Genomic DNA, 20,576 nt, shown 5'->3' with positions numbered 1-20,576 from the left:
GTAACTTATTTTTACTTTGATATAAAGGATTTTGATTGATTTAAACTCATTCTTATTTAGAATACTTGGGATCCTTACAATTTAAACTAAAGCTTGGTAATCACCCTTTTGAGTTAATTCTTTAATTACCATGAACTATATTGATTAATTATGTTTATTGGAGTGAGATTTTACTCAATCCCCAAGAAATATGACTCCTACACCACTCTCCTAAGTTCTTTAGTCAGCTGAGCTAGTCTTTGGGAAGGACCTTAAAGGCTTTCAAGATTCTGGACCATTGTCTTCCTACCTGGTATAAATATCTAGTTAACCGAAAGAATAAGCCTGCCAAATTACTAAAGCATGAGGTTTTCCTCTCAGCCACTACTCCCAGAAAGATGTGATTGACGTACACTAGTTCTACCTCTAAGTCTCTGAAGATATACTTGAAGTTGTATTATCCTCAATTGGTGGTAAGCCAGTTTGGATTGAGCTAGTGCATCCCTCGAGGACTGTCACCCCAAATCAGTGTGGAGCTACTGGATCGGGAGGTTATCGACCAGATAGCCATTCCTCATATTGCCCAGAAGCAGTGCAAAGTGGAGCTTGTAGATAGAGATGCTTGCCTTCGCTTCAATAAATGGTGGCCCTAGTGCTTTAGGTATTAGCTTGTTCTACTCTTTCCTTCTAGTCTTTCTAATTCATTTCTTTATCTCTCGTTACTAACCTTACTTCCTTTTCTTTAACTTGCTTCATCGAAGGCTACTAATGCCCTTCTAGCCAGTATCGGCGTCTCTAAAATAGACATGGTATTAAATGCTTAGAGGGTCATGCAATTTCAACTTAGTTGAGGCCCACTCCTCATTCCTAAGCAAAATTACAAGCAAATGATTTGAGCTCTCGAGGCTGTGAAGAAGGCAATCTCATGTAGATCACCTCCAGGCACTACAAGCTAAGGTGGTGAACTTGAGGCGCTAGCTAGTAGCAGCTGAAGAGGAACTAGCACGGACTAAAGCTAAAGACGATCCAGCTGAGTCCAAACTGGAGATCGTGACTAAAGGTCTGGATGAACCATTTCGGATGAAAACCTTCATTCCATGCTTGAATTTGAGATGGCCCTTAATAACGATCAGACTCTATCTGAAGAGCTGGACTCGACTTTGGCAACATGGGAGACCATGTGTACTATTTGTAAATAGTGGACATATGTACTTTACTCTTCATTCTTCATTCTTCATTATTTATTCTTTAATCTGTACTATATGCCCCTTATAACATAATACATATGTAATAAACAACAAAATTATTTTTTTAATTATTGCGTGCCGTTTGTATGACCTAAGGCTATTCTAAGCCTCGGGTCCTTTATTTATTTAGACTTTACTATAATGACGGCCAATATTTCTTTAAATATTTTCCATTTATAGCCCTTTGTGCAGAGTCCTGTCAATGCTAGCTGACATATGCATTTCCTTTAAGTACTTCGTTTATCCAAATGGTCCTTCCTAGTTAGGTGAAAATTTGCCAAGCGTCCGGTCTTTGGAACTAAGTGGTAACACAAGTTTCCATCCTAAGCTCGTCCACCTGAAAGTGTTTCCTTTTTATTCATTTGTTATATATTCTTGAAAAATTTTAATTTATTTGTATTGGTTCTATTGTTGTAAAACTTTTGTAAGCCTCCATTTATTGGGAAGCTCCCTCAATTTTTATAAAAATTTTGAATTTTGTTAATAATAATAATCTATATTTTATATTGTAAATATTTTCCTTGATAATTATGAAAAATTTTATATCTTTAAGGCTTAAGGATGTGGATTTGTGCTCGTATCCTTGCTAATAACACCTTTGTTTTTGGGCTGTAACGATTAGTATCCTTGTTTGATTACTTTTGTTGTTGGCCTGCTAATAGGAGCTAAGCTCCTAATTGTTGTTTTGAGTAAAAATAATGTTGTAGAATTTTCTAAATTTCCTATTTACAAGGTAGGTTTTATTGAAATTCCTATGAAAGTATTGAATCTTTTGTATGTATGATATCTTTTGATGAGAGTCTAATCCAATGTCAAACATGTCGATGGTTTATAAACAGAAACTTTTGAAGTTAAGACTTAGAAGGTACGAGTTCTTGCATATCTCCTATGACGGTTACTTCAAAATTTTGGGGCATGACAATTTTAATATTTAATAAAATAAACATTATTATTTATACACTGTTCCTCTAAAATTTATAAATCCTCTTATAAAAATTAGCTCAACTAGTGTTTTTGAAATTTATAAGTGAATATGTTTTTCAAAATTTATAAATATGTTTTTCATCCTAATTGAATTGTAAATTAAAATAGTGTGATAAAGTATAAGTCTTCCTTCAAAATTTACAAATCCTCATTTAGAAATTTGTACATCTTAAAAGCTAACTTCAAAATTTTGTGTAAGGGATTTGTAAGTAATAATAATACTTAAATTATAATATTTTAGTAAGATGTTAAAAAATATCATATTTTTATTACTATCTATTTGTTGCCATTCATATTTTACGGTAACTTATAAATACATAAACTAAACCTTCGAATATCATATTTAGGTTATCCTTGGCTCAATTTAAAGCTTTGGAAAAGAAAAAGACATTTATTTGAAACTTTCGTATACAATTTTGCCCAAAAGACAAATACCACTTTGTAACCCCAACGTTTCTTTGATTGGAAATGATTACTAATTTGAAAAATCATTCTAGCAATCGTGACATTAATTTATATTTCTCTAGGCGCATTTTACAATCATAGAAACACCTAATAGTGTGTTTGAATTAATAGGAATTTAATTTTGATTTGGACCAAATTTGTCGTGTGGATACATATAAATTTATGAATTTGGATTTGAATTGATTTGGACCAAATATATCATGTGGATACATATAAATTTATCAATTTGGATTTGATTCAAATCCATTTTAAATTATAATTTTTTGTAATTTTAAATTCTCTCTGAATCCTAATCATTTGAAATCAATCATTCCAAACATTTCATTCTCTTTTTCATTTTAAATTTTTTTAAAATGCAAGATTTCAAATCAAAAGTCCAAATTCAAATCCATTAATCTAAACATTACCTAAACAAATTTTTCTTATGAGACATGCTATTAGCATCACACATCTCAACAATCCTCACTTTCCATGGCGTTCTTCTATGACAAGGTATTTAATTTGTTCACCCTTGGTGGATTATATTGGCCCAAGTTCACATTGAATATTTTGGGCATGTAATGGAATAAAGAGTAAAGTTAGGGACTCAAAAATGTGATGTTCAGTTTTATTTGAAAATGAGCGAGAATGGTTATTCTCAGATTGCACATACAGGAATGAGTGACTTAGGGGCCATCTTTGATGCTCATCAGAATGATAAGATCTACATCATATCTTTTAGATTTAATCAGGATAATCCTAATTTATCAGCAAAGATTTTATTGGATGGAATTATTACCTGAATCTAGAAAGTTATTCAGAAATATTATCAATAAGGCCCCCAAAGATCCTACAGCAAAGATTTTATGGGGTGATATTCAAGCTCTTCTCAACTTTTTCCAATACTCTTGGATAGAATTATTACCTGAATCTTGGAGAGGATGGTGGAATTTTATTTCCTCTTCATCTTTTAGCTGTAATAGTATTTATTTTCTGGTTTGAACTATTTGTTGTTGTTACTTAATTCAAAAAAAAAAATCAGGACAATCCATATTAAAGTTTTTATTTTATATTTATTAAAATAAAGTTGATGAAAATTATAAATTTTTTTGTTTCAGAAAAGTATAATTTTTAATAAATATGCTTTATCACTAATTTGAGTAATGTAAATTTAATTTGAATAGTCTAATTTAAAATTCAAAATATTATACTTTTTAAAAATTGACTATCTAGATGTACTGTTGACAATCCATATTTAATATTAAACTTTTTATAAATTTTTAGTTTGATAAATACAACATTATTAAAAAAAAGATAATCTTATAATTAATAGTTTCCAAAAAAATATTTTTAAGGAAAATTATAAGTTAAAATTTTAAATATGAACTGTTCAGAGTAAATTGGATAGTTAATTTATAAAAATTTTAAAATTTAATATTAAATTTGGAACATCTTGGTGTGAAAGCAAATTTATTAAAAAAATTATAATTTTTATTGTAATAAATATAAAATAAACTTTAAATTTGGATAATCCAGATTAATGAACACCATATCAGGAGTGACGAGCACCAAAGCTGATTTCTTGGATATATTGAGTTTGCAAAGAGCAAACAGAGAACTTCTCACTGGATCAGTCTTTGCAAAGTTGCGTTGGGTTCTCTCTTCCCTCTTTCGTGTTATTTGATTTTAGCTATGAAACATCAAACAGAGTCCAAGGTGATTCAGCTTATAGTGGAGACAAAATCTACTAGCATAAGGAAAACATATATTCTTTCTAAAATCTTACAAGAACAAATATATTTTGTAATATGAATATTTATTAAAAATCTCTATAACTTTATATGTGTAATAATTTAAAGATAATTGGATTTGATAAAATCAACCATATAGACAATGATGGACATACATTGAAGATGGTGGTGCCCCCATCATGAAAGAGAGAACTTCACACAAATCCCCATTAAAGGTTCGCATGCATGTACGACTTCTCTGTGGGCACTTTGTTCCTCATGATACTAGAGAACATGCACCTGATATAATATTTAATTTCTGACCAAAATTTGAGCTATCTGAACTTAACAAAATTAATTTAAGTTTCAAATCAGTGTACTTAACCCATTGTAAAAACATAACAAATTTTATACTTTTTTTTTAAATATTTTTTGACATATAATACTACTTAATTTATATTCAAGTTGTATTAAATCCATGGAATAGAAACATTTCAAACGTGTTTATTTATTCACAAGAGTTGAGCTCAGAATCTTGCCCAACACTGTCATTAAAAAAAAGTTTACCTAACAGGCATCTCTTGTCTTCATGAACCGGGAACCACTTAATATGATCAAAGGAATGGACTTCCTGAGCCAACCTGCCATTTCAGGTTGCTAGACACGATAGGAGAAGCTTTGACCACATCCTTCATCATCCAAGAGAAAGTCGGTTTAAGTTCTTTTTCCCCTTTTATCAGAGTTTCTAAATATTTCCTTCTAAGGGTTGAACCAATCAAAGAAGAATCATTTGCTGATATTATCCTCCATGATTGTTTAGCAAGAAGTGCCAAGTTGAAATTATAAAAAGATCTAAATCCCAGGCCTCCCTCCTTTTTGTTCTTGCAAAGTTTTTTCCAGGCTTTCAAATGTATCTTTATTTTATCATTTTCCGCAGCACCCCAGAAAAACATCACATTTTGAATCAAGCTTACCCACAATTTCCTTTGTTGGAAGAAAGCAAGACAATTGATAAATGCATGTAGAAGACACAACTGATTTGATTAAGGTCATTCTACCAGCTTGGGATAACAGCTGAGACTTCCATAGACTAAGTTTTCGGTCAAAAGCATTGATAAGAAAATGATATATAGAATTCTTTCCAGAGGTAGCATCAACAAATATTCCTAGGTATTTCCCAATACTATTTGAACATCTCACTCTCAGAGCATCTATAATTCCTCTTTTAGCGTAGGGGGAGTATTTGGACTCAATATAAGCTTAGATTTTGAAAATTTATTTCCTGGCCTGAATGATGACAGAAAATATTCAGAACCTCCTTAACAACTTAAGTATTACTTTTATTTCCTTGAAAGAAGAGTATTGTGTCATCTGCATATGCCAAATGTGACACTGGATCTGCCTTTCTAGAAATCTTGATGCCCTTCCAGGAACCAATTCTTTCCTTGTCCACTATCATACAAGACAGAACATTTGAACATAATATGAACAAGTAGGGAGATATAATGAGCTTTTGGAGACTCGCCAAGGATAGAATACACCACAAATTTCACAGAATATTACATATTTATTTATAAATTAACCATTAACATGGTTCTAACATTAGCAACAAAGTTCCAATTCATGCCCTTTCATACAAAATGATATGCCTTTTTTTCTACAGATGCAAGAATACAAACTCTGAAATTCCTTTCATTATTATTTTCGAAGAAGCCCAATAATACCGTAAAAGTTCATGTTCTTAACTTTTTTTCCTTATTATAGTAATACATATTTGAATCATAAATTGACTATGTAGTGAATACTCTTACATAATATTAATATTATGCAGCTCTGTTGGTTTTAGACTTAACAATAATGCACAGCATAGCTTTTATCTTTCCACGTTAATTATGAACTGCTGTACTTCACTTGTATTTTTAATCTGTTGTATATGCCTTTCTTGTTTCGAGGCTCATTAATGTGTGTGTAATTTATAAAAAAGTTATTTACGCACGCTTTTAACATCAATTAAGTGGTATTTTTCTTTGAGCTAAGATATAATATTACCAAAATAAAATATTCATAAGCAATTTCTTATGAAAATGTGTGACTTGAAGTACACTCATAAGTGAAGCATGTCATGTGCCAACAAATGGGTGATAGAAATTAAAGATATAATATAATATATCCAACAAATTAAGACCCATTTGTCTTATGAAAAATATGCACTTTTGGAAAATATGCCTGAGTTTGCTGAAGTTTGTTCTGGAACACCAGGAGATACTACTGGATATAAGATAGATTATTATTTATTTTTTTTGGGTCGAGATATTAGATAGATATCTAAAAAAATTACTTACAATAGTTTCTATATCTTTAAAATTTAATATATAAATTTGTTTAGTTTCCAATATATGCCTCCTTTCGTTTCTTTTATCTTTTATTTATTTGGGTTATCACAGTCAACTTCAATCATGCAATCTCTTTTATAGCTCTAAAATAAAAAATAATAATAATAAAATTTCTTTTTGACTCATTTCATTAATTCTTCTATTTTATTGGGATAGAATACTTTTGATAGAGATATAAATAATATTAAAGAATATTCCTTTCGTTATTCAACTAGAAATGTTAACAAAGTAAGCTTTGGCAATCAAATCTCTGTATATATTGGATGAATAGTTTATAATTTAATTTTATTTGATTGGAAAAGTTAATTTGGCTTATATTGGGATTCGTACTTTTTTCGTTTTGACTTTTTATTATATTTTTTATTTAGATTTTTTTATTTATTGATACGAGACCCTGTTATACAACATTTATAATTCAAAAGTCTTTAATATAATTAATAACAATCCTGAAATATATTTTATCCTGTTGTTTTGGGCTATATTTAAAAAATAAAAATATTTTCAAACTTAATAAAATCTTCATTCAATTTAATACGTAGTTATTATTGGACTTTGTTCCCACCTTCTCTCTATATATAATGTTATATGTTATATATGACTGAATTTATTCAGTTATTCATCAAACAGGTGCTAATTCGTCAATGCTTGACTTGCTATTTTGATAAGTTTAATATGCTAAACATGGAAGAACCTTATTCTTCCTTTGTTTTCCTCTTCTCACTCCATCGCATTGTAGCCTCCTTAGCTTGGGCCGATGCAAACATCACCACTGACAAATATGCACTTCTTGCCCTTAAATCTTCTATCACTTTAGATCCATACAATTTCTTAGCTAATTGGTCCATCTCTTCTTTTCCATGTGATTGGGTTGGTGTTACTTGCAATACTCGTCATGAAAAGGTCCACTCTTTGATTCTTGTTTGCATGGATCTTAAAGGCACCATATCTCCACTATTGAGAAATCTCTCATTGCTTGTTGAACTTGATTTCAGTAATAACAACTTAAATGGTCAAATACCAGGAGAGTTTGTTCAGTTACATTGATTGAGACCATTCAACTTGAGCTACAATGACTTTCCTGGACAAGTTCCAACATGGATGGGAGATTTATCTATGCTTGAGGACTTGAGTTTTCAAAATAATAGTCTTAATGGGTTTATTCCATTATCTATTTTCAATCTACCAAGGTTGAAAATCTTGGATTGGAACAATAATTTAATTGAAGGGATCATTCCACCTGAGGTGGGAAGACTTAAGTGCTTGAAAATTTTGCAATTTTTAGGTAACAAACTTTTAGGAACCATTTCCTCCCGGCAATCTCCAACTTGTCTTCACTTGAGCTATTAAGTTTGTCTTATAATAGTTTGTCAAGTATGTTTTTAATTTTTTTTATTGGTTTTTTTTTTTTTTGTTTTTTTTTGTATTGTTATTGTAACGATTGATATCATTCGAGGAACATGGGATGGTCACAATTGTCGACAATTGTCAGGATTGTTCTTAAACCAGCATATCTAGAACATTTAATTTTGATTTGGATAATATAAATTATATTTTTTATGATTTATAATTATTTTTTTTAAATTATGTAGTTAACAAAAAAAATTTCAAGGAGTCTCCAAACAAACACTACAAAAAAAATTGACTAAGTTGCTACTAAAAGTTGAAAAGTCAAAAAGTTGCCACAATATCACCGTAAGAATTTTTATTGTTAATTCTATTTATGGCGACAATAAAAGTCGCCACAAAAAGTTAAGAATGGTGGTGAGAAAAACCAGACATTAGCAGTGATTATTTGATCGTTACTGAATGTTAAATATTAGCGAAATGAAACTACCAATCAAGTCATTGCTAAAAAGTAATGTTGGTTTAACCTACCCACATGGCACCACATCACCCCCTCCACATGGTGCCATGTCACCCTCCATATGTTGCCCTGACCTTACACCATGTCGCACCATGTCACCTTTCATATGTTATCATGTCACCAATTAATATTTCCATTTTACAAGTTGCCTCTTCCAAAGTTTGAACCCATGACATTCTCCTTTTGTGTCCCACCACTTTGCCATTCAACTAGAATAAATTTGTAATCTATTATTGCATAATTATATATAGAATATATATATATATTATTAAATTATACAAACACACATATATCTAAAATATTAAAATCATTACTTTCATTAAATACTTCAATTTATTTATTAAAATTGCAAATTATACTATTTATTTTGTCTAAAGTAAACTATAAATATAGTTGATACAATATCATTTCTATTATTTATTTTAATTTTTTTACTTCTTGAGGTTATTATATTATTTATTTTAATATTCACATTTATAATTATAATATAAAAAATTTAAGAATAAATAGTAAAAATATAGATGATTATTCATTAGTTCATAATTCTTTATTTTTCTAGCTAGTTTTATTTACAATTTTATTTTTACTTTAATTAATAAAAACTTTTAAGTAATGTAATTGGCTTGTTTTTACATTACATTTTACTTTTTTAATTAGTTTTCATTTTAAAATTATAATTTTATAAGAAATTTATACACTATATTATCTATTTTTTTATATTTATGTCACAAGATATCATCAAACAAAAAAAATTATATAGCATCACATATATAGATATATTTCATATATTGTAAAAGTTAAAAGTGAAATTTTAGAATATCTTATCTTTTTTTCTTTTCATCTCTTTCTTTCTATTATTAGCCATCAAATTAGGAACATCTAAACTAACATTAAGCTTTGAAGTTACTGGTGTTAAATGTAGAATATGAATTCAAAAATTAAATTAGATGAAATATTAGTCTATGAATGAATAAATTTAACTATCACATGTCTAATTATTATAAACAAATAGTGTTATTGTTTAAAATATTAATTTAATTATAAAACATTTGAAGATAGAGGCTCATTACCACATTATTTCAAATTAAAATACCAAATATTAGATTTTTGAATGAATTTATCACTTCACATAGGGGTATGCATTAATCAATTTAATTAGATTTAGTATTAATTGACCAAAATCAATTAACCAAACTAACCTAAACAGTTGGACTGAATCAAACCAAATATTACTTGGTAATAAAAATTGACATAAAATAATATGGTTTAGCTTAATTTATTACTCTAGTTCAATAGTATTAAATAATACCTTAACCTTATCTTAAAATAGTTTCATGATTTTAAAGTTACAATTTAACCAAAAAAATATATTAAATAAAAAATCATTATGTTATTTTATATATTTATTATAAAAATTACAATAATACAACAAAATTAATGTCTTAAAAGTTAAATATTAGGTTAAACAAAAAATAAAAAATTAAGATAATAATACAAAATCAAACTTTCAGCAGCAATTCTAAAAAGTCACTGCTGAAAGTCTCACTATCCATAACAACTCTAAAAAGTCGGCTAAGTGATAACTATGAGCGGTATTTATTATAATATAAGTTTTTAAGAAATTATAATATATTTTAAAATATGTTAAAAATCAACATATTTTAAAATATGTTAACAATAAACAATAACTCTAAAAAGTCACTGTTAAGTCTCACTTTCTTTGAGGATTCTATAAAGTCACCGCTAATTGTTAACTTTCAACGGCAATTTATATATCATCGCTAAAATTTTGACCTTCAACAGCGACATACACTTGTCATCACTGGAAGTATGACAATAAATGATGACTATATATTACTGCTGCAAAAAGTCACCCTTTCAACGGTGACTTTAAATATCGCCTTAGAAAGTCAAACTTTTAGTGACTACTTTTATTATCACTACAGAATGTTTCATTTTCAGCAGTGACTTTTTAGAATAGCCACTGAAAGTCTTTTTTTTTTTTTTGTAGTGAAAGGTATGTTTTGATGGGAATGATGAAAAGCATGGGCCAAATTTTTTTATCATAGTTAATTGAAGGAACTTAGAATCTAATTTCTTGAATAAGTCAAATACATCTTACAAGATATATAGGAATTTGGCAGAAATAATTAATTTGCGAAATATGAACAGATAAAAATAATAAATATAAATTAATTTATTCTAATTTCATATATTCTGTGATATGAAACAAAATAAAATAATAAACTGAACTGAAGCATAAACGGTGTAATGTGTCTTGGGGAATAGCCCAATACGTTATCCTAATATCCAGACATTTATTCCATGGTAATTCTTGTTCTAAACTAGTTGTAGTAGTGTTCAATCATTTGGAATATATTTGTGTTATTTCAATATTGTGTGTTTTTATCATTTTTATAAAAATATAAAATTGTTTGTTACTGACATGCTCTTTTTTCTCCCTGCTAATATTTCAAGGAGACATTTCAAATGAGATCGGTGATCTTTCACAACTAAGATATTGTATCTTGAAGTAAATCAACTTGATGGTTCTAGAACCATCTTCATTATTAACAATTCAATGCTACAAGACATCAAAACTTGGAATGAATCAATTATCAGGGAGTCTCCCAACAAATGTGTGTCCTGGACTTCCAAAACTTGAATTATTTTATGTGCATGTAAATGATTTGTCTGGCCAAATACCATCCATTTGGCATCAATGCAAGGACTTGAAAAGTATACCATTAGGCGTTAACATGTTCAACCTAGGAATCGTTCCTAGCGACATTCAAAATTTGACCAACCCAGGAATCTTTCCAACAACTTGCAAGGTAAGAGTTTTAATTATAAAATTGTCTTAAATTCTATTCCAACATTTTGATAAGATACTAGTGAATATTGATAATTTTGCTAGATTACTTTTAAAGGCATGGAATATGATGCTTTATATGTCAATTAGGTCTTGACTAGACAAACTAATCCAAAAGTGAATACGAATAAAGTGACATATATGATATATATATATATATAGAAGTATAAAAGTGAGGCACAAGTGAAGAAAGAATTTTTAATTTGGATGGGAACATTACAAAATCTAAAAGCTAAGTGTGCTAATTCGTTCACAGATATACCCATATCCATATGGGTGTGTAACATTTCAAATAGAAATAAATTTGAAATAATATCCTTTAGTTTTTCATCATTTCATTTATTGCTCATATTTTTATCATGGGATTTATATGAGTTTATTCACGACACACACTTATTATGGTGAAATAAAATGTTAATTCAATTATATTTGTTGAAAACATCAAGTGACTGCACATCTTTGAAATACTTATAATATCTATGTTTGTTTTCACTATAATGATATTATTTGATAGTATAAAAATAATATAAAGGACAGTTTGGATTCTAATTCTTTCCTCTTGCATTTTATTTTTCATTTTTCCCTGCATTTTCTTTTCAAATGCATGTTTTCCTTTCCTTTTGTTTAAAAAAAATATAGAAAGCAACTTGAAAGGTATTAACTTTAATTATATCCATGATCTGTCCATATACATGGATGAGTTTTGAATTTTTGGCTCTAATAAACTGGTTTCTAGCAATAGTAACTTAAAACAGGCTTTTCTTGTTTCTGTTCTTATGTTTTCTATGACGCTTTATGTTGCCAAATTCACTTTAACATGAACTTTGTCTCTTGTATTGCTAGAAGAACATTTATTTAAAAAAATATCATATGCAAAGTAAAATAAAGTAAAATGGTGATAGTAGTGTTTACATATATTAATGCTTGATGTGATGAGAATTAATATATATTTAATAAATATAATGTCAATTATATCATAACAAGATTGACACTTTACTATTTTTGTCATTACTTTTAATCTTATATCATAATTACTGTATAAAATATGATTTTTTTTTTTTAGGCTAGGATTCTCTGAAATTTGTTTAAAGCAAATTTTGTAAACTATAGCACTTCAATGCAAGTCCATATATCCCAAGCCCAATTTGGCACATTAGTTTTTCCCTCACATATATATTAGTTCATAGTTGTGTTTTTTTCATTTATTTCATATATATTTTCCCAAGAATTGTATATTATAAGTATTTCATTAAATTTTTTTTTTTTTTTAAAATTTACAACGTAGGAATCCAAAAACTTATAATAGACAAAGATATATACATATATATATATATATATAAACAAAAAAAATGGCAAATGAACTAAATATATCACAACCTATCCTGTAACAGTAAAGAAAATGGTAAATGAGCTTATTACCCCTTGAACTCTTGATCTAGTAGCACTATAAACCTTAAACTCATTTATTATGTAAATTATTTTTAAAACGGTGCAATATAGCTCTTATGTTAACCAAAGTTCAATTTGATTGTTAGTTGGCTAGAAAATGATAGCAAATGACCTCAAAATTAAAAAAAATGATAAAAAATTATAATAAAGGATCCAAAATTACAAAAATAAATCAAAATTTTTTTTGGTCATTTTCTTGTGGTTTTTGAGGTTCTTTTTCTATTACTTTCTAGTCAATTAATAGTTAAAGTCAATTTTTGTTAACAGTAGGGGTTACATTGCATCATTTTAAAAGTTGAGAGAATACTTTGTACAATAAATGAGTTCAGGGCTATTGATGATAATTATTTAGAGGGAAGCTTTCCAAAATCAAGAAGTAACTACATATCTTTGAAATAATTATATTTAAGCACCAACTCATTTACAGGTACGCACTTGTGTACATATGTATGTTTTTCCCAAAGTGATTATGAATAGAATGTGAATTAGCTCTGGATTAGAATATTAGATTATTTACTCCCAAAGTGATTATAGATAAAATGGCACATATGATATAAAGAATTATACCTTTGTGCTATTACAGATATGTCCCTACATGTATATGCATGTGGTTGAGCTATTGGGGTGAATGGGTGTTTGTTTTTCCCCTAATCTCTTGGATAGAAATAAAGTTGAAATGAGATCATTTGTTTTCACACACAAATACTTTGATGACACAAATCAGTTATATTTGTGGAAGTTTTTCCAAATTCTCTAGGCTCAATGATTCCGGATCTTAGTTAGTACTCCCTCCCTTCAACATAAATTTGATATGGCCTAGTAATCTTCACACTAATAATTTTCCCATTTATTCCTGCAAGAAATTGATCACTCTCTTTTCATCATGCCATCCAATTTTTATGCTTTTAACAAAGTTTGATGTTTTATTTACATGGCTGTGTCAATTATGTCAAGTCACTTGTACCTAAATAACATTGTGGATCAACAAACATGTATTTGTGACTTGTTTATCTGTTTATGTGGCTGTGTTGATTATGGCTTGAACATTGTTTTGCTATCTTTTCATAATGCGTGTATCCCCCTTTTTCGGTTAAAAAAAAAAAAAAGGATATTTTACATTTCATCATTTCATTCATTTTCAGACTAATGGTGTTTAGATTAGAGGACTAAAAAAATAATTTATAAAATTAAGATATGAAGCTAAAATCTTATATAATGTTAGAGGATCAAAGTTGTACTTTTACCCAAAAAAAAAAATGTGTTTTTTTGGCCTTCCAAAACTTGGAGTTATTTTATGTACATAAAAATGATTTGTTGGGCAAAATTATTCACATGGCTTCAATATAGAGAATATATATAACAAGTGATGTTGGAAATTCAACTAATTCTAAATTTACATTTTATAGGGGAAGACTCGAAATGATTTATATTTTTTTTAACTCAATGGAATGTCTTCATTATGGAAAACCCTTTCCATTGTAGTATGGCTATACATTTTCTTAGTCGTACTCATCGAGGAGCCAGCAATATCTCTCAATTAATATGAGAGATAAATTTCATCTTGATCACTCATATTCCTTTATGATCACCTAGTCAAAGGTGACTTTTGACAAGGTCAAAGATTAATGGTCATCATGTAGGAATCCATGATGACCATTAATATGATTACATATGAGATAAGCTTATGATTTGTACCATGCAGCTTTTTCATAGTGGGTCGGTCTAGCACCTTGTACTCTTTCAAATGCCTATGACTTTGATTTATATCTCTATAATTAATTAAAGTCATACTAGTTTTGTTTCATTTATGATCCCTCATAAATGATTGACTAGGGACATTTAAGACAATTATTATAGTTTTTCTAAGGATATAGTTATCATAGTGAACATGCAAATGATATGATGACAAAAGAGAAATTCATTAAATACATGCATAGTACAATGATTGGCCCAAAGACACAATTTCCAACAGTCATTTGCTATGGGCGCAGTACTTGAGCTATCATTTCTTACAACCCCTGGTCTATCAAACTCAAATGCGTTGCTATAAAGGAGTCATTTTTAAGAGACCAAATCCTAAGCCGCCAATCTTATAAGGACTAACCCCACGAGGGCTTACTTCATAAGGGCCATCACTATAGGGACTAGAGCCATAAGGGCCAGTACCATAAAGACTAGAGCCACAGGGGCTAAAGCCACAAGGGCCTAAGCACAAGGGTCAGTACCATAAGGGCTAAAAACCACAAGGGCTGGAGCCATAAAGGTTAGCACCAAAGGCGTTGGAGCCACAAGGGCTAGCACCATAGGGACCATAGTCAAAAAGGCAAGCTTTGCAAGGGCCCTCTCCATAGGAGCTCTCTCCCCAAGGGCTCTCTCTATAGGGATAAAATTCCTAAGGTTAAGCCTTGTAGGAACTAGATTTTGTAGAACCAGTTATTGAGGTCTTAAAACTTAAAGGGTTAATTTCAAAACCAACTCTTGAGGTCCTGAACCTTAAGAAACCTGATCCTAGCTAGACTATGTGGCCCCTGATCCTCAATCACAAGTATCCTCAAAGGTAGGGGTATTCAAGGGATGGGATGGGACTAGCATATTCCTGTACTATGACCCTTCCCGAAAAATAATCGAGACTCAAATTTTGTCTCGTGCCCTATCCCATCTCAGAAGTTGTCCAGCCTCGAAAGGAGTTGAGATGAGATGAGGATGGGACCAGGACATCTCGAGTTGGCCCTTAAGCTAGGCTCATAGGAAATAATTAACATTTACTAAACTAGTGAATACAGAGAAACAAAGGAGGCAAAGCCATGAATCTGCTATCAATACTTGAATGAACAATTTTAAACTATAGCCTTATGTCAAGGAAACAATTTGTCTTGCCCAAATCAAGAAGCAAACAATATTAGAGGTGTGGTGATGAAAACATGCCATACTTCTTATAGTGATAATAATTCTAACAACCACCGACTCTGTTTCTAGTGACAAATAATTCATCATTTCTAAGAATTAAATCAATGTTTATGAATTCATAACTAAAATGAGAGCCTAAAATGACATGTATACTATAACAGAGATCCTTTAGAATTGGTGCATAAAAGATAAGTAGACGGTGTCAACCGTGAAGATACATATACACAAGTTAGATATCTTCTCGGTAAACTCGTATATGTTCATCAATAGCTTACCCAACATATTTTTTGTAAACCTAATCTATTTTAAAGGCTTAAAAAAAAAAAAAAATCTCAACACAAACACATTTAATGCACCTACAAATCCCACAATCATTGCAATGAAACTCTTGTTTCCCAGTCTACATGACAAAAATTAGCATCATTTAAAAAGGATAACATCAATCATATTCAAATTGCAATTTAATAGGAAGATTTATTTAATGAACCATTACATTGTCATCAAAGAATTTACAGATTTCACAGAAATATTCACCCATCATGACGCCATAATTTGTGTATACTTGACACAACCTTCAACGAGTAAGTTTAAAAAAACAAGAAGAATTAAAACCTAATTGAAAATAATATAAAACCAATGTTCCCTTTTTCTTCCATTGTAGTATAGTGAAAATCAAAATGAGTCATCATTTCCTCTCTAAAACCAAAATAAAAAAATGATTTGAAGATCAACAAGATAAGTTCATTTAAATTAAGCCTTTGCTTCACAATTCACAGTCTCTGATTTTCTATTATCAAAGTGTATTGCTAATAGACTCAGATTAAACTCAAATAATAAAATCAAACAAAGAAGGTTATAACTCATAATAGAAAACTACAAGAGCAAGGATGAGGCAAAAAATTACATGAGTAAGGATGATGAGGAGTTGAGGCAGAGATGAGACACAGACGAACTGAAGGAGAATGGCTGACACTTGATGCCGTGGTGGTCGTGATTCGTGAGGCTCGTGTTGTCTTGCCTCTTATGTGGTCTTGCACTTTCGCTTGCCTCTTGCATGAATGTGAAGAGAGGAGGCTAGATCTAGAATTCTAGTTTCTAGTCTTTTGGAGTGCAATGCTGACAAGGAAGTAGAAGTGCGATAGGGCTGGGAAAGTAGGAAGTGAAATTCAAACAGGGGTATGAGGGGAGGCTGCAACTCATGAGTAAAAATGTAAAATACTGAGCTGTAGTAGAGTACAAAATTTTTTTAAAAAATATACTAGTACTTACTATAATCAGGGTGGGACGGGATGTCTCGAAGGTAGACCTGAGTCCTCTCTCGTCCTATGGTTATTTATGTCTTGTCTCGATCTTTTTCGGGTGGGATAGACCCGTCCTGATATGATTGGGTATGATTGGGATGAGTTCAGGTCGATTAGGATAGGTTTAACTTGAACACCCTACTCAAAGGGAGGTACCAAATCAATCATCAATCAGAATGGGAATATAATGATCCTCCAAGATATACTACTCAATAACGTCTAGAAGTAAGGTTAACAGAAATATCCATACAAAATTGGCCTACGAAGGCTCCGGCCAATTTATATGCAGGGGCATTGTTTACACCTAAATTGTGAATTTAGATGCCTAAGCTCAACTCAACTTAATTGGCATTAAAAATAATTAAAAATAAATATACATGAAGCCTTAGCCATTAAGTCAAGATTGGGTTTAGGCCATTATCTCCGCTTATGATGCTTGAATTATGGAAGTTAGGAAAGTCACCACAATGAAGGAAGTGCTTCCTAAATTCAAGGAAAGTAGAGATCATGGGACTTGGGCACTAAGTCAAGATCATCTATAAATAGGGAGCCCTCTCTCAATAAGGGTCATCATCAGCATCAACAAATTACCAGTCAAATTCTTAGACTCTATATCTACTACTTTATTTTATTTTTCCTTTTATTATGTAGTTTTAGTCTTTATTTTTTTTATTGTATGGACATCATATCCCACTACCTCTTTCTTTAATTATTGTATATCTACTTCTCTGCATCTACATTAATTTTCTTCACTTAGCATTCTCATATTTGGATAAATTATGGTAAGAGAGCATGGGTTCTTCATGTTTGATTAGAAGTCAGGTTCTTTTATCCTTTTGAGACCTCATGCCTTTGGCACACCTCGTAACAAATCTTTTTGTTTTTTTTTTCAAACAATATTTTATACTATATTTGATAATATTTATTATATTTCATTCCTACTTAATTAATATTTAGATATTTTCCTCTTATCACTAAATTATAAGATAAAAGGGAATTTTGTTATAGCATCTATTGAAATTTATTCTTTTTATATTTTGTAGGGAAAAAAGTAAATCAAATTAAAGTAAAATTAAGGAAACAAGGGAAAAAGGAGGAAACATAAAACAAAACTAAAGTTGTTTGGGTCCCACACTAAAGGATTGATGATCTCAACTGTTGATTTGAATTCTAATACAAAAAGGAGTCATATGATTTGCGCATCGCATCTGAGAGAGAAGATATTTTTGGAAATTGGAAAAAATATTTTAATATTTTAGAATGATTAGGATATTTTATCTACTACACTATAACAAAAAATGGTTTTTTAAACCCGTACATCTAAACCAAATAATGCACCAATAGTTTAGATATAGGGGGCGGTGACATTTCTATAAATAAGATTAAAGATATGATAGTTTCTAAACTGATTATAAAAGGAATTGATTTAAAAGTCAATATCTAAATCATTTATAAATAATAATCGATTTAGATATATATTTATATTTTAATATATTTTTTCCTTTGTAGATCTAAACCAGGTATGAGGAATAACTATTTTAGATAATAATTTACAATTTTAAAAACAATTAATATATCATATCCAAACCGGTTATTATTTGTAACCGGTTTAGATATGTTTAAGTTTTTTTAAAAAATTAATTTTTAATATATCTAAGCCTATTATTTTAAATAACTGGTTTAGATATGATTTTTCCCCATTTAACTTATATGTTCTTCTTCATTGTTGAAGGTGCCAAATGTTCACTCGCTGATCTTTGTTACTCTAAACAACCTAGAATCACACCCAAGCACCTTTAGTCAATCATTGCCACTTGAAATTAGTTGTTCTCCTTGTTCTTTGCTTGTGCTTGAACTATTGCCACTAAAAAATCTATCCTGTTTTCGTTGTCTTCCTCCATTTTTCATTTTTGAGCTCGCTTGAAGCAAGAAGCTTGAAACCTAAAATTGTTGATGTTCAAACCATAAATCTCTTACTCATGCCATAAAACCGAAGCTTAAAGTCCTTGTGCTTGTGTGATTCGTGTGCTCTAGCTTGCCCAGGTATTTTTTTTTTAATTTTTGAATTATGAATAAATGTGTAATGTGGATTTTATATGCTCATACTTTTTCATTGTCAGAGCTATCAAACCTCCTTCCTCCCCCCTCATTTCATTCGTTCATGGCTAGTAAAGCACAGAAGAACTTAGCTGTTACGCTTGGAGGTTCAATTACAAGTTTCTTGCCTTGTTCAGTGCTACAAACTTCCTCTTCTTCCTTTGCTATGGTGATTTAAGGTAAGGAACTTTAAACTCTCTTTTTATTGTTGTCTTGTGCATGTATGTGTTAAGATGTTGATGGCTGTGAATTTTTTTTTTAACACTTGATATTGGGAATGCACTTTAGTTGCTTAATAAAAGGGTTGGTAGGAGAACTTGGATTTTTAGAGTAATACACCACATTATTGATTAAGTTTTGTTGCATGTGTTTGACAAGAATTGGAAAGGAGTTAAACTATTGTTAGCTTAGCTATTGTTATTGGCTGGAATGTGATTCATTAAACTTATTTTCTATTGTAAAATTATTGGGAAGTTTAATTTTTAGGGAAGACTTTGTTGAAATTTTTTTAAAGTCATTATTTAGCCTTGAAGTTTGTATTTGGATTGTTAGCTTAGCTTAGGTATTGTTGTTGGTTGGAATGTGATTGGCTAAATTGTGCTATTGTATTTTCAATTGTAAAATTATTAGGAAGTCCCATTTTTAGGGGATACTCTATCAAAATTTCTTAAACTTATTATTTGGCCCCAAAGTTTGTATTTAGATTGTTAGCTTAGCTTAGGTATTATTATTGTTTGGAATGTGATTCATTAAATTGTGCTATTGTATTTTCTATTGTAAAATTATTAGGAAGTCCAATTTCTAGGGGAGACTTTGCTGAAATTTTTTTAAAAGTTATTATTTTTCCCTTCATCTACATGGAAAGAGCTAAATATTATAGAATTGCCTTACCTTCCTCTATTTTAAAACTTGTTATTTAGCCTTATTGTAATGGAATTAGTAATAATCCATGAACTCTATCATGTTTTAGGAGGTCAAATTATACATGGATCGTAGTTGGATAGATGCTAAACAAACAAGTATAGAATATATATGTTAATGGGGTTGGTTAAGGGGTTCCTTGAATTTGATCAAAGTAATTCTGAAGATGATAGTGGGAGGTTTTCTTACCCTTGTAGGGACTATTTGAATGAGAGGTAGCTAAGTGTAAATGATATATATGAACATTTAATTTGTGAGGAATTTCTCAAAAGTTATAGAGTATGGATATGGCACAGTGAAAGATTGAACATGTCAATGTCGAGTACATCTCAATCTCAAGATGTTGATGATGACTGTGATAATGATGATATGACTTATTGGTTGGAGG

The sequence above is a fragment of the Prosopis cineraria genome, unplaced genomic scaffold (assembly GCF_029017545.1).
Source record: "Prosopis cineraria cultivar Desert tree isolate PC_DT_omini unplaced genomic scaffold, ASM2901754v1 PC13, whole genome shotgun sequence".
Classification (NCBI taxonomy): Eukaryota; Viridiplantae; Streptophyta; class Magnoliopsida; order Fabales; family Fabaceae; genus Prosopis; species Prosopis cineraria.
This window is presented reverse-complemented; position numbering follows the sequence as displayed.